Below are 25,599 nucleotides of genomic sequence, written 5' to 3' on the forward strand. Positions count from 1 at the left end.
AATAAATATAGCAAGTTGGGATTCACTGGATAATGATTTATGAAATCCGTGCTGGGAAAAATTGAAAAAAATTGTTGGTGTCAAGAAAGTTAATGATGTGTAATTATATGATATGTTCCATGATTTTGCAGGGGACGCTTGTTAGAGAGATGGGTCAACAATTTAGGGGGGACTGTCTGTTACCTGATTTGTGGACTGGAATGACCTTTCCCTCCATCCAGTCATCTGGTAAAATTCCTGTTTCTAGTGACAATGAGAACATCATCGAAAAGTACACTGCAATAATTTCCTTAGTATTTTTTAACAATTTAAAGTTAATATTGTCTACGCCAGCTGATGATGAAAGTTTTAATTTGTCAATGAGTGATGAAATACCACTAACGGATAACACAACAGGGTCCATCGCTGGTAATGTCGTAGCAGGTGGCGTGAGAAACGGTACGTTGGCTTCTTTAGTGAACACTGATGAGAACGCGGTGTTAAAGATATTGGCACAAACAGTGTCGCTTACGTCTTCGTTTTTATCATTTGTAAGCGTGATGTCTCGTGTTAGTTGCAGGTTTATGATTTCCGAGAATTTTCTAGGGTTAGATTTCAGAATTTTAGTTAAATCATTGTGATAGAATGTCTGTTTCGCTTTTCTAATTTCAGCATAATAAGCATCTTCCGCAGCATAGTACTTGCCCCATGCGCACGCATTACCATTAAACTTCGCAGCTCGGAAGAGGCGCTTTTTTTATTTTCAAGTGTTTTCAAACTTGTGGAAAACCATGGTTTATTTTTATTGGCAGTAAAGCTCACTGTGGGGATGAATTTATTAGTCAAGTCAGTTATCTTGTCCTTAAGCATTAGCCAGCTGTCATTGAGAGAACAGGAACCGAGATTGAGTTCAAAGTATGGTAGGAAATCTCGTAATTCACGATTAATTAATTCATAATTACCCTTATCATACAAGTGAATCGTTTTGCGGAAAATGGAGCGTATTTTTGGGGTGAAGTTAAATATGGTATGGATGACTTTGTGATCGCTAATTTCACGTAAGTATGCAATAGATTTTAAGCTTTCGGGGCTATTTGTTAATACCAGGTCTAAAATGTTTGAGGATTCACTAGTGACGTGCGTTAGTTCGGTTACCTGTTGGAGGTTAAAGTTGAGGCAAACATCGACGAATTCTCTTGCTTCAGTATTTCCCCAAGGTTGGTGAATCCTGATTGAGCCAATTAATGGAGGGAAAGTTAAAATCCCCATAAAGCAGAACACGTGCGTTAGGGTGTTTATTAGGGATAAGATTTCGTTAAGTTTGCGGGAGAAGTCTGGGTCAGTTCGAGGGGGCCTATAGCATACGCCAAGTATTATTGCTTCGGGAGGGGCACGGCATATTACCCATAATGATTCTAGTTGTGAAGATGTGTTGATTAGAGAGCATGATAGTTCTTTTTTAGTGGCGATGAGTATGCCTCCGCCACGTGAATTTTTACAATCGTGACGAAAGAATATGGTATTTATCCAGCACTAACTTTATAGTTAGGGCTGGAGTTTCAGATTAATTCCAGCCTATTTTTTTAGCAATATATCTATAACATGTGGTACAAATAGTTTCTGTTAGTAATTTCACAAATGACAACACTATTATCAGCAAATCATGACAAAATTTAGATGATAGCAAGAAAAGGGCATTGGCAGTTAAAATGAGAAATAAGCTGGGCTTAGCTGAGCACAAAGTGAGTTCAATTTCATGCGAAGCATTCAAAGTACTAAACTTTGTTTGGTAGTGCCAAGGTCCAGATGACTTAATTTTAAAGTAAATGTTTATGACTGACCTTGTCAAATGTGTTGGAAAATTCTAAAATAATTCAGTCTATGAATCACTCCATCAAGAGAATGGCACAATTTATGAGTAAATAAGTGGAGTCTAACTTTGAAGCGTAGTTTTAAATCTATACTGCGTAGTGTTGTATGAAATCTAGGGTGATATAGAGGTAATTAGCTGCTGAATAAGCTTTGTTAGAATATAATATTAGTAGTGGTATTACAACATATGTGCAAGTTAAAATGAGGAAAAATAATAATAAATTTTTAAATTCCAGAAGAAAAAAAGAAAATTAAAAAATTACAGCATATTCATGGAGTGATTGATGATGAGTGGGGTGAAGCGTCCGTCTATGCATGCGTCTATGCGTTCGATCGCGTTTGAGAATGCAGATGACGCATGGGTAACACCGATGAGACGCGTGCCAAAAGAGCCGAGCGCAAGCGTCTTTAACGTGCCCGCCACTCTGCTTCGTTCATGCCCCACCAACGATCCACTACGTATGGTGACTATAAAGGACACTGAGAGATCCGCTCATTCTATGCATATCCAGGCACAGCCCCCCATGCAGCCAATCTGAGAGTAGGGGTACAGCGCCATCTAGTTATCTTTACCCAACTGCAGTTTCTATGTAATTCTTAAGAAAGCGCTGTCTAATATACTGTTCGGCAAATACTGCCTTCCTTTCTTTGTTTTCTCTCCTCTCGGTTATGCGTGATGCTTGTACCATATCTAAGGACACAGTGAAAGATGAGGCATCAGTACCAAAAGGACTTATTTGGTTTACATTCTTTTATAGTTTGGGGGAAGTATGAATATTTATAGCAACTTGATTTAAAAGTGTATTGATTATGTGTTTGTGAGTTCCTGTAAGGTGTTAACTTAAAATGACACAAAAAAATTACTTTTGACGTGTCGATGTTTATGTCACTATGAATTAATTGAAACAAAATCTTTAGTTTTGCTATTTTTGCCCTACCTTGTAGTGTTAATAGACCAGCTTTCGTTTGCAACTCAGTAGGAGAATTCGTTAGATTGAATTTGTTATAAATATACCTCATTGCCTTCCTGTGCACCCCCTTTGCATCCTTGCAATTAGTTACTTTGTATGTGTAAACCCCACAATACTATTATAATCATGTTAGTAATATATTCATTCATTATTATTATTATTATTATTGCATTGATAACATTGCACTTGATTTGCAGTTTACTCATTAAATCTGTATTTCACTGTTACACTGTTCAAGGCAGTATTTATAATGTCCTTACAAAGACCTACATATTTTAACTGCATTTAATGGACTCAGATATATCAGCCAGTCTTGTGGCACACCCTACAAGACAAGAATATTTTCGTCATTACAGGACATCCCGGGGATGTTTTGGATTTTTGAAGGAGGTATGTATTAGGGAATGACTGATGCACGGCTACCTGTTTTTTATGCAACCTTACCTTATCTCCAAAAGATCAGGTGATGGCAGTATGAGGCAAAGCAGTTAGACCTTTTCAGAGTAGCTTTATGCCTTTCTATAAATTGCAGTGCCATGTCCTCCTCTGGCAGAGAGGTGCTAGGCAATAGGAGGTAAGGGAGTGCCCGCCCGTTTAAACTTCGATGCAGCACACAGCAATATTTGGTTGTGCATATGTCCGGTGCTTTACACAAACTGTTTTTTAGTTGTTTGCAATGCTTGAAATACCCTGTGCCTTTTTGAAATGAAACTTGTACTGGCATACAATTAACTGTAAATGTTGTCAGCATTAGATGTACAAAAAAAAAAACCATCATGAAGGCAATGTGCCTTATCACTTATTTGCCTTGCACTACAGCTATTCTGGGATGAATAGAATGGCCATAAGGAAGATGATGATGATGATGATGATGATGATAATGATGAGGATGATGATGATGATGATGATGATGATGATGATGATGATGATGATGATGATGATGATGATGATAATAATAATAATAATAATAATAATAATAATAATAATAATAATAATAATAATAATAATAATAATAATAATAATAATAATAATAATAATAATAATAATAATAATAATAATAATAATAATAATTCACACCAACTGGTTTCATTATAACAAATGATTCCAGCTGATTCCATTTCCAGGCCAGCTGGTTTCATTTTCAGTCTCGAGTGGTTCATGCTTGGACCAACTGGAACATGTTGCTAATGTGTTGGCTTGCACTTAGTCCCAGCTGTATAGAGCCATGGTTTCAGTTAAAGTGAACTGAAACCATGGAGTATTTTCACCTGGAAAGGAAAGAATGTAGAAAGTGATGCATCCAAAGGCAGAAAAGAAAACAAAGAGGAAAGATAAAACAGGAAACAGAGCAAAAAAAAAAAGGCGAGCTCTCAAAGAGAAAGAGAGAAGAAAAGAGAGAAAGAAGGAGGCACACGCACATTGAACTTCTCTCGCCCTCATTTTTGAGGGCTCCTCGTTTTTTCCCTGTGTCACTTTTTTACCGTTACCTGGCTAAATTTTCACTCCTATACACAGATCGACTGAATCGACGGCACACTCAGATTTAGCGTACATGCTCGTTGTCACATTCTGTCCCAAAATTCTCATGCCTGTCGTGCCAGAAAACAGCTTTGCAATGAAAATCACTACCGTGCAGCTGAGGAGCTGTATCATGCACAGATCATAATGTCAGCCTGATCGCACGAAGTAACGGTAATAACTTAGTAGTACACCATGCATAACACAAACGTTCAGTGGGCCTTTAAGTTATGTTGTCTTAACTGCAAAAGTGCAAGTTGTGCTTTGGCAGCATTTTCCTCAACTATGAGGCCTACACTACAGCTGTGTTTTGTGTGAATATAAAAGAAAGTACTGCTTAAAATGTTAAGTACACTGACTATACAATTAAAAATATGGTAATCGGCATTTCTAAGAGTTACATTTTCTTGTAAAAAACTGACACATACTTATGTAAAGATTCGTGCCGAAAGTACGTCTTGCCCAAGGATATTTCTGAAAAATTCAGCATATTCCACGTAGCTCCGGAATCGACATTATGCGAAGCATGCGGAGACATGCTTAGCGTGACCATGTTGTGATTTTTTTATAGCGGCACGTCATGAAATTATGCCAAATATACGTCCAAATGTTCCACACACAGACATACATTGAAGAATTCTAAGTGTTTATATAAGCAGTTGTTTGCACTTGTGCAATGATGCAAACATGAACTTGAGCATTAGGAACACCAGAATCAATAAGCTGGTATGAAGTGCTGGTGCTAGTGAGGATGGTAGCCCTGGACGCTGCTGCATAAATCAACTTCAGTGCATGGCACCTAGCAACAGTTGACGTCAACCCGATATCACAGCTGCATCATAGGAAATTGGGCGACCCTTAAGGTTCGCTTTCAAGAATTGAACACGATAATGATACCCTGGCCCTAGTGCGTACTTCAAGCACTTGGTGCATGAAATATTTTCGAACTTGGTATGCACTCACTATGTGGTCTGAAGGAAATGTGTGCAGCAAAATGTGTGCGTTTTGTTACGGCTGGCCATCTTTTAACTATGATGTCCTTAAGGTAATCACATGTTCCGATGCCTGATTACAATGCACACTTGTATCAAGAAATATTACTGTGATATTACATATTGAATTGTGAAGGCAGTATACAGGACACATGTGTTTGTAAAGCCTAACATTATTTTCACTGCATTTTCAAGCAGATGAAGTTATTTTCCTTAATTTCCAAGCAGATGTGTGGCTGTGCGGTAGAACGCCTGCTTGCCATGCAAACGGCCTGGGCTTAATCCTTCCGCAAACTGGGAAATTTTTTATTACTTATTTTATTTGCATCTTTCTTGATTTTTCCGGTTGCTCACAAGGTTCATCACTCACAATCAACGATGCCCACGAGATTTTTAAAACTATCGTGTTAAAACTGGCATAAAAGGGTAACAATGTATGACTGATTGAATAAGCTTTTGCAGCTTATGCCAAATCACATTGGTGTGATGTTGAAATCCCTAGGTCCATTGTTAGACTACCAAATGTCATGGTTTTCACTTTTATGTCTGTTTAGGGGTACAGCAATTAACTGGCCAGGAAGTGTAAATAGATCTTTATTTGGAAACATGCAGAAGCATGATAAAGTCAAGCCCCCTTTCCCTTGAGTAATTTGAGTTGTATATGTATTTTGAAATAGTGTTTGAAAATCACAGCAGCTGTGCCATTACACCGCTTCGTGGCAAAAGCTTAGTATCGAGTTCTGGAGAATTTCTGCACGTTGCCTGCTGCAGCTCAGACAATCGTTAGTCTGGCTTAAAATTATATAGTATATATATTGCATTCTCACTTTCAATTTTGCTTATTATGCAATTTAACTTACCCTTTGTGAATTCATCGATATTTTTCACATAATAACAGAAATTTGCAGAACTTCATGCCTAAAAATAGTGTGACACAATCTTCACTAAAATATGGCCATCAGTTTATGAGAAAAAAGTGGGACCCATGTGGCTCATCGACCCATGAAGCATCTTTGAATAAGTGGGGCAACACATGTCACATTGTCTCATAAGGGCACTAAGCTGTAATTCTGCTGCAAAATTTCTTGCCCAAAAAGGCCCAATGAAAGCAGTACAGAGGAACACTTCTAAAACTGTGGGAGAAAAATTGCAGTGAACCTTAATTTCAGATTTTCTACGCAATTTTGCGCCTCTGTCTGTGGCATTGAGTCTAGCGGCTCTGTCCCAAGGTCTTCACATACACGTACCCTTTCAGCTTGTGTCTGTCTTGTCGGTAGGTGGCGATAATATTGAAACTCGTCGAAAACAAGGAGAAAACAGCAGGCATAGATGAGTGCACGCATTCATATGAAAATAAAGAAAAAGGAGAATATTGCTTTTCATTCACATTTAATGAAGCTGTGTCTACGCATGTCTTGTCTTGTATCTGCAATGAATAAGGGCGAACATCTTAGTTAAGCCTGCATTTTCGCAAATAATTAAAATTGTGGTAATGAATCATGGCAAGCCACTTTGACGTGGTGTCAATGCACTGAATGCTGTAAGTGTGTTAACAAATGCTGCATCATATTCGTGAACTCTATTCAGGTGTGACATATTTGCTTTTCTCATATATCTTGCATGATTTGATGATCTTGAAAATTCGTGTTCTCTTTGGCTTCCTGGCTGTGTGAAGCAGCAATTTTGCCATATTTTTCCTTTGGCACGAAATTTTAGCAACAGTGTCTTAGCCACAGCTTTTGGTCTCATCGCCTCTCCTCATAATGATAAAAAATATCAAAGAATGTGCTGTTTTGTGGCATCCATCAAACATAAAAAAACAGTTATGCATGTATGCTATGTTGTTAGGCTATGCAAGGAATTGCTTCATCATTTTTCATTCGAGTGCACTTCCACAATGATTTTAGGCAGATATAATTTTTGCAGTTTAGAAAGAAAATCTATAGTTGCATGCTAAAATTCTTTAAAAAATCTGAGCAGAAGAATACCATAAATTTGAAACTTTAGCTACCTGGTACGCAATATGACACCGGCTGAAAAAAAATATTAACAGAATGAAAGATTTTAAACTGAACGTATCACTGATACATGCATTGTAAATGTGCAATATAGTAGTTTCTCAGTTTCCTTAATGTTTCTGGTACACCACAACTGGAAGGCATTGTGCTGATGGCAACTTAAAGTGGCAGAGAAAGTTTTACTGAGGAAAAAGTGGGATGCATTCATCCTATTAACCATCAAAAGGTTAAGAAATTGATGCTCAGCAGTGGAGCTTCCTCCACAGCAACAAAAAACCTGCATTGAACCACAGTGCATGCACACACCATTTCTCCAGCACTTTGCTCATGCACTCTGTCATGGCAGAATTTGGTACCAATGCAGTGAACAGCTGTAGGCCACTGTTTTCAACATGTGTTGCATATAAGACTCCATCAGCAACAACGGTTGGTGAAAACTGTTTCATTGCCTTTTTTGTGTTGCCAATGCGTGATTAGATATTCTGAATTACGAGCTTTCCAGTGACATAAAAGAAATGTACATTAAAAAAATTGATTGGCCGTAGGAAATAATCAGGCCCTCGAAATCCACAGAACCGTTAAGAAAGGGTAAGTATTCATTGGTACAAGCACATTCCTGGAGCTGCGCTACACAACTTCTCAAGTCTTTTTTCTTTTAATGTGCCAGGGCGGATGCTGTGTATCATACTGTTGCACAAGTTTTCTTTTATTTTGGTGTACTTAACATTTTAAAACATTAGTAAACTTTTAAAACATATACAGTTTTGCAAATCATGACTGTTGAATTGAACACAACAAAATTAAATTTGGAGTGTTAAATCACTTAATATTTCTGGAGATCGAATCACACTTGTCTAAAACACCCAGCCGACCGCTTCAGTTGCTGTTTTCTGCAGAAATATGTTAATGCCGACGTCGTATGAATATCTAACATGGCATACGGCGTGCTAGGCCTTTGTGCGATAATTTAAGCGTGAACAGAAGCATGTAGCTAAGGTGACGTAGAAGCCGTCACTAACAAGAGCCATGCGCTCCACTGCTCTGGACAAGTGTGATTCCGCCTGTACAGCTGCAGTGTTGGCATTTTTTTGGTGCATGAAATTCTCCATGTTCACATTACATCTGGTCTATTATATAAAAACGTGGAAATAAAAAGAATAACAAATAAAACCTTCTAGGTCTGAGTGAGAATAGAAGCCAAGCTGCTTGTGTGGCAAGCAGGCATTCTACCACAAAGCCACGTGCCTGCTCAAAAATAATTTTCATGCTTTACAAATACACGCGTCTAGTATACACGCTTCACAATACAATATGTAATATCGCAGTATTTCATGGTACAATTGTGCATTGCCACTGGCCATCAGAACGTGTGATTATCATAATGACTTCGTTGTTTAAAGCAGCCACAAAAAACAAAAGGCACAAGTGCTACTGGAGTATTCTATTAGGACCATGTACTGGGTGCATATCAAGTTTAAAAACATTTTATGCACATAGTTGCTCGTGGTTTAAAGCATACTACACAGTACTTGTATTGCGTGGTCTATCCTGTGTCCCATCTCTGCGCTCTTCGAAGTAACTATGTGTACGTATCAACAAGCTCGCTTAGCCACCATTTAGAAATCCATTACGCAGACTGCAACTATATGCGAAACCCTTACTAGCACAAGCCACTTTAAACATTGATTACGTAGTAATAATCTGCGGTATGAACTTTTCAAGCAATGTTACCCTGCAAAAAGTATGCACTAGGTGGTTGGAGTATGCACTAGGGATAGAATATCACTGTTGTGTTCTACTCAAACCTTGAGGGTCCCCTAATTTTTTTCACCAAACAATTGTAAGACTGTGGAGGGGGTGTTGTTAGGAGTGAATTTACAGGCTGTTAAGAGTGTATGAAAAATTTGACAGATTGTTGTGTAAGTATGCAAGCATTAGGGCATGTCAGTTCATATTAAATACCTGAAAAAGATCACAGGCAGGGGTCCTGATAGGACTCTTGAAAGCATTTCATCCTAGGAAAGAAGTGATGTGTCATTGACACATCTGTTGAAACTTGGAAGGTCAGAAAAGTATTTCAAGCATAAGTATGTGACGTTTCTTGACAATACATGACTGTGACATTGCACACTTCCATACTGCACATGTGTCTGTTTCCTAACATACTTGCTAGCAAAGCCACAACAGGGTGTTTATCAATTTAAATTTTTTCAAATGTAGTGATTTTTCCAGGTTTTTCACATAGATTAAAAGCAAACTCCATGACCATAATGTCTTCTTAGAAAATGTGCGGTGGAAAGAACACTTTAGCAGTAAAAAAATAAAATAAGAGGCACTCATATAAAACAAATGAACAAATTTTTACACACACACTCATAATGTTGTGAGTGTATGTGGTAAATATGAAAAAATGTGTGTATCTGGTCAAAACAAAACTTGCGACCCAGGCACTGAGGAAGTTGGCTGTTTGGTTTTTGGAACAACCAGAACACAACCACACAAATAAAATCAACTGTAGCTGCAAGTTTGAAAGAGCCTGCGATAGTCCAACAGTGCAGCCAATGCTGCTATGAAACGTAAAGGTGGCGCTATCTCGTGGCATTCGTATAAAACAAGGATGCAACAGCCCGGCCAGTTGGCTTACTGGAGCACATTCTAGTTCATTATAATGGCTATAGCCTGCAGGCAATTTAGGATTGGATTAGATTACCTTGATCTAGACTGCTGTATTTACTAATGATTTGCATCCCCGTCTCATTTGTACATGTCTAAAATATACTTTTCAGCAAAAAGGAGTACTTACGTATTTTATGCGACCTTGTCTTGACAACGACTAACAACAATGTCGCGACAACGAAACTGTACAGCAAAATTTACTTTATCCTTTCTTTCACTCTCTTTTTCTTTTTTACACAATGTACACATGCTTGTTGGTGTTTTATTTCTCTGGGTTCTGACACGTGGAGCACAATCAAAGTACTCAGACACCTGCAATAAAAGCTGCGGTAGCGTTTGAAGCGCTGATGTTTGAATATGGGGTGGAAAAAAGGAATCTGTCAGACCGCAACTGCTTCCCCGATTCCATAGGTAAATAAAAGATGCAGAATCGTGAGTTAGGCAAATTGGTGAGTGTTCACCGTAGAATATTTTACAAAGGAACGGGTTAGAAGCAGTCAGAGAGGGTCACAGCGCTGATTTCACAACTGAAATTTATTTGGAAAAGGAAAGAACATATATAGAAAATATTGACTCATCAAAACTATGCACATGTACACATTTGTTACAACACAGAATGATTTATGTCTTCTCTAAGACCTTATGTTCTTCATCTAGACGAGTGTTACATGAAATACTTGCACTTGTTGTTAGATCTAATGAAAATGCTTTGGCTACTTCACATATGCGCTAATCAACATGTCAATATTTGATATTTGTTTTCTACAAGTGGGGCACACACAGGGCTGGGTAGTATCGCAATAGTACTTAAGAGATACTTTTGAGTGTCTGTATTGCTGTATCGAGGCACTTTTAAAAAATGTATTTGTATCTCAGTAGTGAAATACTTTCACGGCGTATCGCATGTATCGCGATACTATCCAGGACACGGGTATCTTGTTACTTTTTTTTTTTTGTAAATGAGCTGAGACGTGTTGACAATGGGGAAAAAAATTTCTGCTGTGACCTTGGCAGTCCACGGTAAGATATGCACCCACCATTTCTACATTTCTGCTGAGGGCAAAACTGACTCCTACCTTCTTGAAAGCGAGCTAGTTGCTTTGCTACTCGCATCCCATGATGTGTTTGAATGATGGCCTGCTTCAGCGTGACAACAATGTTATACTGCTATATTGAATTCTAGCACAGATATTTTCATTGTGAGGAGTATTGTATACTGCACAATGGGCGCCATTTTTTAAATGTATTTCCTCATGCCAATCGAATGAGTAGTGTTTGTTTTTCTCGTTTTTTTTCCACTTTTCTTTTGCAGCACCCATTTGAAAAACTGGAGCTTATTGCGGAAGCCACAAACCACCCAAAGAGAATTTGGTGCCATGTGCCATCTACGATACTTCTTTCTGCAGAGCATTTCTGAAAAACGCCAGCATGGCCAAACAGCGATTTGAAAAAGGTCTTTTTGAGTTTCCTTTCACATTCCTTGTTTTGTCCGTTCTTAATTCTTTCTGCCTTTTCTAAGATGTTTCTAGAAAACACTACACCTTCAACTGGAAGTTCGTTTGTTTATGGTTCCAGCACTTTGCTTGAACTATGCTCCTTCTAGCATAACTAATAGTGTTGCTGTCGAGTTCCGGATTTCAATGTACAATGCGTGTGACTGATGATCTCATATGACATAGTTTTTTATTGCAACTGATATCTGTAAATATGTGGTTATTAACAATTATGTGCAGTGTAAGCATCCTTTGTAGTGCCTTATTGACACTCGGAGAATGCCGAAAATATAATAAATCAATTTCATTTGCAAGTTTCAATGTGCTGCACATAACAAATGTTTGTATGGAGTATAACTATCCCCGACATAGACAAAAGTATTTTAGTATATGTATTCTGGAATACTTTTTTGTCTTTTTGCAAACGTATCTCTGAAATATCCTGTCACATGAATTACAAATTTATCTCAGTATCTGTATTTTATGCTTCCAAACCACGCATTTTGATATCTGCATTCCAGAATACTTTTTCGGGCATCTCTGCCCAGCCCTGAGCACACATCCACATGGCCTACAACGAGCTGCCAAATTAGACGTGATTTTAGCATCTGATAGCATTAGCCCATGCTCTCTTAAGCACACGCTTATGTAATGCCCCATTTCACCTAAATATTCGCAGCTGCAAGACAGTGGAATCCCATAAACCACGCCAGTAGTGCAAGGAGCATATCTGTGGACATGACTGGAGACACATTTGTTCCCTTTCCCTGGCTGCTGACACAATGCTCTATCCACCAAAGTACACACATTATGCACTTTATTACGTGCTGAGAATGACATGTTTATGCAATAACGAGCACCAACATTTTTCAAACCATGTGCTATCCTGTGTATGTATAGGATAACTGCCTGCCTCTTTTTCTTGCTAATTTCTAGTGCACTTGAATCACAATGATAAAACTTCTCGATCTTTGAAATAAGTTTTTCCGACAAGGAGCAAATCCTTCACCCAGAAAGCCAGAATTTGCAAGGCGAGCAACTTGTGCATAAAATGCATGCGCCATAAGGTGCTCGCGTAACTTCTGAAGAGCGGCACCCAGCACAGTTGATGCAATGACTCCCTGTATGGTTTTGAGTGGCCAGAATTAAAATTTAGAATTGGCTTTATGAATCTAGGTTGGTATTGCTATATATGTGATCTTTGACGAAAGCCTGTCTTAAATCAAGAAACTGTAGCTCATCAATTTTTTGAAACTCCAAAGTGAAATGCTGACATTTCGTTTTCCTTAACATCTTCCTTTATATTAGCAACCAGTAAAGAGCAATTGTTAATGTCCAGTAGAACTAAGAAGTCATGGACATATCAAACAGCATGTGATGATAACCAATTCAAATGTTTTTGCAGCTGCCCGTCTACATACCCAAGAAAAATATAACTAATTACAGGTATATTCATGATTCAATGCAGATATCAGATTTTTGGACAAAATTATTTCCCTTCCAAGACACAACGGTAGAATTTAGGTGGCCTGCATGAGCTCTAAAAACGACGCAATAGAGATGCCACACTGGCACTGAAACAACAACTCATCATTATCTTCTCTCATGCACTGCTTTATACACTTCAAATCTTCACATTGGGGCAAACAATAATATAAATTTTTTACGTCTATACCGCATGCATTACCGCACAAAGAAGGTTGTTCACTTAGTGATAATATGATAGATTCTGAGTTAGAAATTCTTAGCGGATCACAAGTCTTCAAACGCTCCGAATTTCTTTGAATATACTCTGAAACATTTATTTACCAAGTGTCTTTTTCTGAAACAACAGCTCTTAGTGGCAACATGAATCTTCGCTGGAATAAAAACTGATAGTTTTTACCTTTTTGCTTTTTTCACACTTGCCGCTACATGTTCCTGATTAAGCGTTAGTAACAGGGCATAAACTTATTCGTTCAGTCACCCGCTTTGTGCATCAACACTTTTTTTTATTAATATATACCCTAAAGGCCCATTCAGGCATTACGCAGGGGGTTTTAGTTATACAATAAATTTGCAAATCAGAACATTGCCATTATAAAATTAAAGTGGTAAACAATGTAAAATACAGTTCCATAGACAAAGATGCAAAAGGAAAAAAAAATTGTGGCAGGAATGAAAACTCAATAAGAGAGACACAGCTATAGTGCAAAAAATATATATATACAGAAAATTGCCATGAAAAAATTGCCCCCTATCTGCATATTTGACCAAAAATGTCGTCGAAAGACTATTGTATTTCGCCTGAAAAGAGTGAATAGACAGAAATATTTATTTGATGTTTTGCACGAGAAAACTGGTGAATGGGATCCTGGAGGTGTTGCGTGAGACATGAGTGCCATCTGGCGGTAATTTCAGAAAACGAAAGGATGGCCTTTGTTATAGCGAGCACGCAGCACGCAGCATGCGTGCAATCTTGGAGGCCATATTTTGTAGATTTCAAGACAGGTAGCAGCACAGTATCGTCTTAGCAAAGCGTAGGAGACTCGCCTTTCCATGCGAAGCGTCGCATTGTCAGCTGCAGCGCTTAGAATTACTTATTTATACCTTTTCTAGTGTAAATAAACACAGTGCACAATATCGACATGTTGATATTGTGCCTCAAATATGCTCAAAATTTGCTTTTTATTGACAATCGTACAAGTATGAACGCAGAAACTTGAGCAATACTGGTGGATGCTGTGGATGTGGTCGTACTTGAGCCTTTTTGCTGACGGACCAAAATTTTTGCATTGGAGTATCCCAAGCAAGACTATCATCTTTAAGGAGGAAATATATTTACAATGAAAGAAGAGTAAAAATAAGCACATACATGCACTTACAAACTCACACAGATAGGTAAGTCATATGTCCAAGAAAATATTGAATTGGTTTACAAAGGTGGCACGATCAATGAATCAAGCGATGTCGCTTGGCAGTGTGTTCCAGTGATGTGTGCTTCGAAGTAATGGTGAGTGTTGATACATAATTGTGCGTGCCAAAAAAGGGTGTATTTTGAATTGGCGATCAATATGTTTCAAAATATTATGAGGTGTGTTTGTACAAGCTTCATGAAGGCACATTTACTATGATAAAATGTACGAAAATGCAACAACAGTGACGACAGTCTGCGTTTTTCAAGAAGGGGTAATGAAAGTGAGTGCGTAATATATGTAGTGCTGCAGTTGCGAGAATACCACTTGGTGATAAATCCTGCTGCTTCATTTTATTTTAATTCTAGTTAATCGATGAGATATGATTGATGTGGGTTCTAGATGATGGATGCACATTCTATCTTTGAACGGACAAGTGTAGTATATGCTAGCATTTTAGAGGTATAGTTCACCAAGTAAAGGTTTCTTTGAATAAATCCAAGTGCTTTTGACCCCTCACTAGTTATGATATCGATGCGCTTATTCTAAGGCAGGTCAGAAGATAAATGAATTCCAAGATACTTAAATAGGGATACTTTTTCAATGGGGAGAGCTTGAATTTCATATTGACTCATTTCTGTTTTATGTGCTCTTGTAAACGTCATGGTCTTCGTTTTGGAAGTGTTAATTTGCCATGGTGACACCAAAATGCGAGTTTATTAGGGTCCAACTATAATGACTCGTTAGCTTGGGTACTGTCAATTTTTCTATAAATGATGTAGTTGTATGTAAATAATTTGATAGTAGATGACAAACCATGTCCAATGTCGTTGATGTAAATGAGAAACAAAACTGGTCCCATGATTGATCCCTGGGGAACACCAGACTTTGCATGTGAAAGTGAAGATGCATGTCCATCCACATAAATTGATTGGCTGCAGTTGCTCAGAAAATGATTTATTCAGCTTTTTTCCAAACCAGTGGCTACCTTATCATTATACATAGAGCCATCTAGAGTTTAAAAGAAGCCTTCCTTGTCAGCAACCAAAACATGCAACTTAGCTTCCAGATGCGTCTCAGACAGCATGAACACCGTTGTGAGGAGTGACTAGGCTATGTACAACAAAGGCAAGCTGAAAAAGCCAGTAGGCTTTTTTTGTGAAGCTAAGTTGCGTGTTTTGGTTACCTTCATTTACGTACTCTTCTATGAACATAATGATAAATAATACTCATGGATTTAATAACACCATCTCAAGGAAATGAAATGAGAAGACAGTGTGCTACTCTTGAAATATCTGCAATAAGTGCATAGCGGAGGACGTTTGCAGCTGCATCGCCAATAATAATAATAATAGCAATAATATTATACTAGGCAAGACATAGCCCACCAAACCTCTTGTGATGGCAGTTCTAACATAAGCACCAAACTAAAAGGCCTTCAAGCCAAGCCAAATTTGTGGCCACGACAAATATGCACAAATTTACCGATGTGAGAAATGCTGTGCTTGGAAAGTCAGATATGATATGTGATATGTAGAAGGAACATACATCAAAATAGTGCATGTACCAACGTGGAAGCTAAGGAATGCTTTAGTCAATGGGAAGAATAAGCTGCCGAGCGAACTTTCTGTAGTCTTCTTTACACTGTAATCTGCCACGAGTGTGACAACATGTCAGTCTATGAGACCTGTGATTTCAATGAAAGAGTTAAACAACACAACAGTTCAAAATGAAGTCACCAAATGATGGGTGGCCTTGGATGCCTTCGCTGAACATGCGGAATATACAGGCTTTCAAATTGACTGGTCAAGCAACCGTGTTCTGGTCGAAGAAAACAAGCTTGCATCATGCCAGCACCTGGAATCCCTGCACATTCACACAGCTGCACATATACTCAATAAGATTTATGGAACGCTGACCATATACTTTTGGTGCTTACATCACGCACCTAGTCATACTTAAATACGATGTACCTTTCTTATGGCTGTCATTCAGAACAATATCAGGTGCCTAAACATCTGTAAACTTTGTGTTATTTTGGTCGGTGTATCCTTTTGTTTGTACACTAAGAAGAAACAGTAATGCATTGCCTTTTTTTAGGCCTCTTCTAGCTGTTCACTGTAGTTGCAGTCGAAGGAGTGACTTTTTGATTATTGATCAACGGTAATGCTTATTTTTGTGATGGTGGCACAGACTGCCGCCAGTTTCCATGAATTAGCCAGGTTTTACCAAAGTTCCTGCAGTTTTCCAGCAAGGCCCCAATTCCCCGACTTTCCCAGGTTGGTAGACACCCTGCACAAACAAAGATAGATGGCAGTTAACTCGCGTCCTGTTCCCTATCTTATGCAAGTGTCATTCTGCACTTTATTACCTTGGAAGTACTTGCTGCTAGACAGGTTGGTATAACATTATTAGGGGAAATTCTAGACGATGCGAATGTGTGATGCAGTGTAAATATTTTCTGTAGTTCAGCTGCGACCGATGCTCTTTTTCTGTGCTTTTTCATTTTTCTAGTGGTGCTTAGGCATCTATAATTTTTCCCCTTAGCTTAATTAGCTCCCTGAAGCTATGCATCATCTTGCCCATTAACAACCATTGTTAAACTATTGTATGTGGCATTGTTGATGCAAAATGACCTTAGAGTATATGCTAAAGCTCCTGCAGGATCACCGGCTGAATGTGACAACCAATTCACCATTTATAGGACCCGAAGTATTGACATTTTCAATGTATCTGTTCGTACAGTGCTTCATTGGAGTCATGCAAGCTTAAAATATGGTGCTCCCACAGAGAAATTTTTCTTCCTGTGCTGTGACCAACGGGAAAACTATGTAGACAATAATGAAAAGAGATCACAACTAGGCTTAGCTGTGTGATGTCTGCCTCAATAAAAATGTAATAAATTAATGCAAGTGTGCTTCTATCACCATGGTGTTGCCAGTTTATTACTACATTTGATATGAATCTCTGCTCGCTCCACCATGGTGTTCCTAAGGGTGTACCTCTGAGACAGCATTGCCAGAACTAATTTCACTGTCACAATCTTGAACTGGTGTGCAACAAGCATGCGCCAGAGCAGAGAACACAAGAGAAGTGGTCACTGCTTGCATGTTCAAGGTCGTATGCACGCACACCGGACTATGATTTTGCAGTGTCTTACATTTTGAGTGGAGTATACATCGTTATGGCGGGAGCCATCTCTGTGGTCACCAGCTAGACTGTCACAATGTGCATATTGTTGCTTCAGAAAACTGTTTACGACAAAAAAAGGGCACCGTAGAAAAAAATATTTTTAGGCTAATGTAAGGGCTTGTGGTGAGGAGACTCTTAATAGGTATATGGTGTGTCATCTTGCAATAGAGAAGCAACATTTATACCTTGTTTATGTTAGTAGGAGTCTGCTAAACATTGGCCATACAAGCTTGTGGCTAGAGAAGGATGATGTCCAGAAGATGCCCTCCTGAAATGTTAACCTGCACCGTCCTCCCTTGCCCTTCTTGGTGCACTGGAATTTTTGCCCTATAGGTACTAATTCCTTTAGTGGGTACTCTTGAAGGGATTCTGAATAAGCTCACTCTTACCACCTGCTTTACCCGAGGGCAAATCCTACTGTTGGAACTTGTTTGCTTGGCAGAAATTTTTAACAGGAAAAGAAGCTTCACTCGTTACACAAATAAAGCTACAGCATTGCAAGATTACTATGATGTTATGTACACAGACCTCTCACATACAACTCACTAAAATGTCACCAATTACCTCTATGGTGAGCCTGATTATGCCTTAAGACAGCATGTAAGTTTCTTGATCCTATACTTTTTCATCAGTACATAAACCTTGAAAAAACAAGATCGTCACGTGCAGTGCATAAAACCAGTGCTTATAAGTGCAATGATGCCATCGGAAGCATCAGCAAAAGTAAATTCACCCTGCTGGAAAGCAAATTGTGTGTGAAGCCTGTAATTGTACTGTTAACAAAGTCTTCTCGACAACTTCATTACTTCTACTTCTGCAATTTTCATAATCCTGTCTCTTCATACCTTGCTGTCAACCCAAAAATTATTGACCTATGAGGTGTTACTCATATGACCATGCTCATTTAACATACCTGCAAGCCTCAGAGCTAACATAATAAAATTGAAGACTTTAATAAATTAATGCTCTCTGCTACTCACCCCTTCAAAAAAAATTTTTAGCATCCCCTTCAAACCTGTTTTTTTAAAGACTCAACAGGCACAGTGACGTGACTCATGAAAGGCATATCCGGAGCTTGTGGTGCAACTAAAATCTTTTTGGAGCAGCTTAAAAGCTGCCTGAAGCTTTTAAGCTAGAGCTGTTGCACCACATGTTACAGGGAACTAGTTCATGAACATATGCATGCATGTTCACTTGGACTTCTGCTCAACATAAACGTAGGCTTTTTGCATTTTTGCAGACATCTCCAATTTATATAAAGCTACCTAGCACTTTCCGGGAATACACATGGCATTTGTAAATGACTCTGGCTTTCAACGCTAGTTTAGCTACAATATTGAATCACAGACTGGTAAGACTATTTATGCATTGTATTTACTTTCCAAAAAAAAAAAGAGTCTGATTATATTAATGCTTTCATTAGTACAACCTAATCGTTCAATCTGTGGAGAAGTGGTTGCTGTCATCGTTTATGTACAGAATTGTTAGGTCCCTGATTAATGAGCACTTCTTAAAAAAAAGGTTTTGTAACTGGTCCTTACTGCCAATTATTTATTATGGCTCGACAAAATTTAGAGTTATGGGGGAGTAAGTAGTTACACTTGGCAAACTGTTTGACATGTACAGTCGTCGAGGTCGAGAAGCCCAGCCGAGACATACCGGAATAGTGGAACACCATGCTTTCTAGGAGAAGTAAAAGTGATTGTACAGGATGCGGTACTGATGATAAAATTTGCCCACTGTATGGACCTAAAACTTAACTACCTTGTATGAAATATTTTGAAAGTAAACTGTAACAAATAGGACCACAAATAAAAAAAAATAACTAAGTGGTCACTTCTATATGCAGGTACTAAATTACTGTATTTTAATACAGTAAAGCAAGACTGTTGTCCAAGCACAACTAGCTCATTATTACTTTTATCTGACAATAACCACAACAGTTAGAAACTATTTGGCTGAAGTCATGTGGTAACTTTTGTAGTATAAGCGGGTTCAGATTGTTAAGAAAGTTGGTGCCCAGCAACGTTTTCAACTACATTGCACGTTCATGTTTACTGTGATAACATCTTCAAATCGCAGGGGTAACGTATGGATTTCAAGCGTATGCCATATACTTGCTTCCTGAAAGAACACAACGAAGAGTGCACGCATGCTTGACACAAATAATGAAATTTATGAAAAAGATGTAGCAGGTTTCGTCTCTTGGTGCAGATCCCTACAGGCACTTACCTAATTCGCATCCCATTTTGCCAACAAGCAGCCCATGTAAAACGTCTGAACATGCGCTATTATGTCGGGTCATAACCAGTTTCCTCTAACCACCTTGCACTTAGTTCTGGCACGACATACGTTCCAAAGATCTATTTCTTGCAGACTGTGTGAGTAATTGTAGACCATTCTTCAACAGTTATTTTTGTGCTTACTCGATAGGAAAACATGAGCTACAAATTTTCTAAGTTTCTAAAATATGAATGGTAACTGAATTGTGAATGGTAATCTACACCCAGCCTTAGCATATTTACTTTATAATCATTTTCAATTTGAGGCATGGCACAAATTTTGAAGTACGACTGAAGCCTCTCATATGCATGTTTCGTTTATTTGAACGTGCCATTTAACAATCTTGAATTAATCCTGCAATGAACTAACATCTGAATGCCTTGCGAATTGCCTGCCACAAAATATATTTTACTAGGTAAATAGTTCTGTGCTTGTTACACAAGCTGAAGATGATGACGATACTGACTGCCGCATCGTCACTGATGAGGCAGAGGATAGCGCGTGTACAATTTAGGTGCACACACGAGGCCCAATGTCAGTGCTACATTTCCAATTTGAACACGAGCGCGCGCAATATGTATGTTTTACCGCAATACACAGCGTGCACTTCACCGCAAGGCACGACTGCCTTGCGGCACTGTTTAATTTTAAGAAGACGCTTAAGGTGGCAATTTTGAGCGAATATTTATAGTGCTCCCAGCATATCTTCAACTTTATTTCTTTTTTTTTCTTTGTATACACCCACAAGAAAAGACATAGCTTAGAAAACCGATTATCGTAATCGGCGACAACATATTTAAGCCACTTAGAAAATAACGTCGTGTGAACGACTGGTAATATTCCATCGCTTCCAACATGTGCATTTCGTATCTGTCTCACGCAGTTACGCAAGAAGAAGCTTCAATGAAAGTTTTGGCGCAAGCATACACTTCACGGAAGCGACACATCGATCCTTACGCTACACACGCACTTACCAGACATACACGTACGGCATACATCCACAAATAGCATAACACACGGTGTTCATGATCGGGCAAGTCGTTACCACATTGCTTATAGACAGTATTACAAAACGAGACCACGTATCCATGCGCAGAGGCGGTTCTCGCGAATGCATAAGGCTCCCGGCCAAGCAAAGACCACGGATAAATAAATAACCACTGCACGGTAAAGATCCTCACAAGTTAGTGAGGAACCTTAGACCTTTCGTTCCCACCACCTAAACGTCCCCAAAAAAATGTCCAACACGGCGATTTTATCGCCGTCTATTCATACGTTTTCAGCCAAGTCAAGCCGGTTTTAAGCGGCTATTGGGTGAACCGAACACTTTTGCCTCGAAAAGGTTCGTGCCACCCGGTGGCAGCAGACGCGGCCCACAAGAATACACTTGACAAATACAAGGGCTCCGCGGAAGAGGGGTAACGGAAGTTCATGATGCTCACGCAAGAGCGCGTCCACGGCTCGGAGGGGCAGCGTCACGTAATGTCTGACTTGGGTGATTGCGTGGATGCGAGAGTTCAAGGGGAGGGTTCTGGTTGAGGCCTTCATGCGAGGAACGGGCTCACCTTCGTTTCGTCGATGTTGACGACAGCCCTGCGAGTCCGATGAACGCCGCCTCGGTGGATGTTCGGATGGACCTCGCTGCGACAGCCGGCCCTTCTGCTGGAATAATGGTCGCCAAATCCATTGGCTGCGAGGCGTCCTGGGGCGTCGGTCGAGTCGTGCACAGTGTCTGCGACAGCTGGCCTCGTGCAGGTCTCCGAACAGCTCCAGAGTCCAAAGTGGTGTAGGGGTCGGTGGCTTCCTAAGTTGTCGCCACACGCACACACACCTCCGATGGTCGGGTCTCTCCAAACGCGCACCGCAAGGGAAGCGCAGAGTGTCATTTGTCCCTCTCCCCACGCTAAAGCATCAATTCACAATCCCCTCCTCCAGCGAGAAGAAAAAAAAAGAAAACACGGAAAAAACATCAAGTAAACAACACTCAAATGACAATCAGCAGCAGTAGCTGGGCGGAACAGACTTCTTTGCAAGCACTGGCTGTAAAGAAGTTAGCTAACTGAGACTAGAAAGTAAAAATGAGGGCCTTCGGTTGCGGAAATAAGCCCGCCGTCCGGCGCGAAATCACTAAGGTGACCGCTTCCTCAGATTATACCGGTGCGTGGTCCGAATGCGGTCCGCCGCACCGGGTGTGCGCCGTTGCTTGCACGAAGAGCCACTGGGCGCTGGCTCGTCAGACCTTGACGCAAAGGCTTTCAGGTCTGCGATATGGGCACGACTGAGTTTTCCCGAAAGCGGGTCTTTCAGCAAGTACGCGAGTGGAGTCCAAGCTTTTTCCACTCGGTACGGACCAAGCCACTTTGGAGCGAGCGAAGTTGAGAAACCCTTGCTCGCGTCGCTAAGAGCGTGGTTACGCTTCAGGACGAGGTCACCCACCTTAAATGAAAGGTGGCGACGTTTTCGGTCGTACTGGGCCTTTTGCTCGGCCCTGGCCGATGCCAAACTTTGCCTCGCTCTACTGAGAGCTCGACAAAGCCTGTCCCGAAGTGTGGAAGCGTAAGCAGAACAGTCTGCCGGTTCTTCCTCGTCTCCAAGCTGGCATTGCATGACACTGGTCACCGGATTTGCCAACTCCCTTCCGAAATTAAGGAAGGCGGGAGAGAAACCAGTAGAGCGACTCTCGGAGGTTCGGATTGCAAACGCGAGTTCACTCAAATGGTCTGCCCAGTCCCTTTGACTTTCGGCAAAGGCCGCCAACATCGGTTTGAGCGTACGATTGGTTCGCTCCGTCAAATTGGACTGGGGATGGTAGGGCGAAGTGGTGCAGTGATCTATTCCTAGGGAACGGCACGTATTACCAAACACCCGAGCGGTGAAATATGACGCATTGTCCGTGATCAATCTTTTCGGAAAGCCGAACCGACAAAACACTTCCTATAGCCTCTCTAGCACCGCTCGCGCTGTCACTTTCCGCAGCGGAAACAGCTCCACCCATTTGAAAAAATGATCAACAACTACCATCAGATGTATGAACCCCTGCTTACTCCTGGGGAACGGCCCCATTAGATCGCAGGTGGCTACTTGCCACGGACGCTCACTGACAATCGGTTTCATCAAGCCGGGCGGCTTGCCACCCCTTGATTTCACCGTTTGACAGACGTGGCAGGAACGGCAATAGCGGAAAATGTCACGCTTCATGCCAAACCAAGTGACAACCTTGCTCAGTTTCGCAAAAGCTTTAGAGCCACTCAGGTGACCGGCAATGGGCTCATCGTGAGAGGCTCGCAACAGTGCGGCTCTCAGACTTTTGGGCATAACCACCTTAACGGGTCGATGGACTCGTCGTCAGTGGCTATATAGTTCAGCAGGAGCCCGTCATGGTCCAGCAAAATGAATCCGCCGGGGACTCAGCGACACACGCTGTTTCAGCCCCCTAATCGCGCCCGCCGCAGAACAAGTAGCGTAACGGCGCGCCTCTCAAGACGGTTTAACGGCGCCCGCCGCAAAGCAAGCAGCAGCGTATACGGCGCTCCGTCCCTCCAAGACTCGAAAGGGAATCACTCTTCTGAGCCTTCAGTAGCTCTTCGCTGCCGAAAGCAACTCCCATTCTCCCAAATGGGGGAGTCTGGTATCGCGCCCACTCAGGACCGCAGCAACCGCTGCGTGCACGGCGTCACGGGTTCGCTCTCGGCACGGTGGCCTTCGGAAAGTTCCCCCCGCTCGGCCGCTACGCAGTGCGCCGCTTACCTAGATAGCAGCCAAGGTCGTCCTCATGGGGACTCCCCCTTTTCGCCGCTGTTTCGCCCCCGACGCTTGCCAGTGCTAAGGCACCGCGAGCGGCCGTCGCACCGGAATCCAGGTTCTCGGCAGACAACAGGGGGCACGAGATAGCGCGTCAGCTACCACGTAGGAGTGTATTCACCACAAAAAGGTGTGACGACACAGGCGGGCGCCGAAGGGCGGCCGTCGATAGATGCGGTGGCCTCTTTGTGCAACGCGGCCTGCCACGGAGCAGACATGTTGCGACGAGCCCGAATCGCGCAGGCGAACTGGCACGCTAAGACTAACCAAAGGCTTAATGAGCCTTTGATACCGCGTTGGGTACCAGGCCGCTAGGTTGCATAGCAGCCAGCGGGCAAAATTCGGCAACGGCTGAGGCCGCGGTGCCGATCTGCGCCCCGGAAGCTCCACTGAGAGCCGTTTCGGAGCGCTGTGACATGGAACTGCCATGCATTCCAAAGGGAGCAGTAGTAGTCCAATTTGCCCTTGTGCACTGTTCGGGTTGGGCTATGGCCCCGGACCCAAAACACGCTACCTCTCCAGTGGGAGCTGATACGTAGCGCCTCATGTCATCCCGACTGGGGCTTGTGACAAGTGAGGGTGCGCGATTGTGATGCTCAAGGGGGCACTGGCCCTGTTCTAGAGCAATGCGGTATCTGCTAAAAGCGTCAGCGGACAGGACTCACGCGGAGCAGACATAACGCGGGCAAACGCGGCGAGCCTGATTCGCAAAGGCGGGCCGACTCGGCTAAGACTAATCAAATGCTTAATGAGCTTTTGATACCGCGTTGGGCGCCAGTATGGGTGACCCAGCTCCTACTGCAGCGGACGATCACCGCGGGTTCACGCTTAGCGAGCCACAGGGCCGCTACTCCGTTTACTCGCGTGTAGCGCACCGCTCCGCGCGCGCTCAACTAATAAGGCGCTTAGCGCGGCAAATAGACAGTGTTCTAATGCAAAAGTACACAACACTTTATTGCCTCTGGCGGCACCCCGAACAACATTACAACGTCCGCTCCCGGGACGCGTGTAGCAAAGGCACCCGCACGCGGACGTTCACAATAAGGGGAAAACCGCGAGCACGTCGCAGCTGGCAATGGCGAGCTTTGACACGCCGGTCGGGAAAAGGTCCCTCGCGGCTATGCTGCGCACTCTCACGATGGCCAATGGGCCTGGTCGCGAGTGTTAGGGCAAACCTCGTACGCGTAGGCCTAACGCAAGTGCGGCTCGTTGTGGTACGACCACTTCAAGCACTAGGCACCGCTCTGGGCTTAGCGTACGCTACCGAAGCCAGCACTCAAGTAAACACGCCTGCCGGGGTGCCCAAGGCCACCCCGGGCAGGCTACCGTCCGCGATTCCCAAAGGGGACGCGGACGAAGGAAAACACGTGCTTACCCGGCGCTGTCCACGGAGAAAAAGCCCGCTCCATCGGCGCGCGCAGTGGCGCGCGCCGTGCCCGCACGTGGCGCCATCTATCGCCACGTGGTGTTAACAGAGCAGGAAAGCGAAAGGGTGTGGCCGTGTGGCGGAATGCCCGCGAAATGGTCGCAGGCGCGCCTCAGATCCCCACAACGGCTAGGTGGCATTAGCCGCCGCCCGATCTAAAGGGTACAGCCATATCCATACATCCATCCATCCAGCTCGCGCCGCGTTTGCTGCAGCAGCAGTCGCACACCGCTACGCCGCAATTTTCCCGTCGCGCGCAAATTTGGTTTGCCGTGCTCGATGTAAAACTCTGCTTGGCCCATTGTGTTTTCTACTTGCCCTTGATGTTTTTTTCTGGCATGGTACTTCTCCCCCAAGAGCTTCGTTAACTGCAGCGCTCGCTGAGACAGCTGTGACTGTATCAAGTGCGCTTTCTCCCCAACGTTTGGCCGATTCGGGTAAGTTCGTTGTTAAAAGTGTTACATCGTTAAGAAATCCGCTTGCT

The 25,599-nt window shown here is 41.9% G+C and overlaps 2 long non-coding RNA genes across 3 annotated transcripts; one reads left to right on the plus strand and one right to left on the minus strand.

The window, feature by feature from the left end:
• Positions 1-1,341: 1,341 nt before the first annotated feature.
• Positions 1,342-12,690, plus strand: LOC142776752 (uncharacterized). The gene is made up of 3 exons (XR_012887784.1): positions 1,342-3,212; positions 11,339-11,479; positions 12,199-12,690. It is a non-coding gene; the product is annotated as an uncharacterized LOC142776752 (long non-coding RNA).
• Positions 12,691-14,167: 1,477 nt separating this feature from the next.
• Positions 14,168-21,091, minus strand: LOC142776751 (uncharacterized). 2 transcript variants are annotated; one of them, XR_012887783.1, is made up of 3 exons: positions 20,863-21,091; positions 16,504-16,705; positions 14,168-14,320 (listed from the first exon to the last, which is right to left on the minus strand). It is a non-coding gene; the product is annotated as an uncharacterized LOC142776751 (long non-coding RNA). The 2 variants fall into 2 exon arrangements; XR_012887782.1 differs by having other exon boundaries at positions 14,168-16,705.
• Between the last annotated feature and the right edge of the window lie 4,508 nt (positions 21,092-25,599).

The sequence above is a fragment of the Rhipicephalus microplus genome, chromosome X, assembly GCF_043290135.1.
Source record: "Rhipicephalus microplus isolate Deutch F79 chromosome X, USDA_Rmic, whole genome shotgun sequence".
Classification (NCBI taxonomy): domain Eukaryota; kingdom Metazoa; phylum Arthropoda; class Arachnida; order Ixodida; family Ixodidae; genus Rhipicephalus; species Rhipicephalus microplus.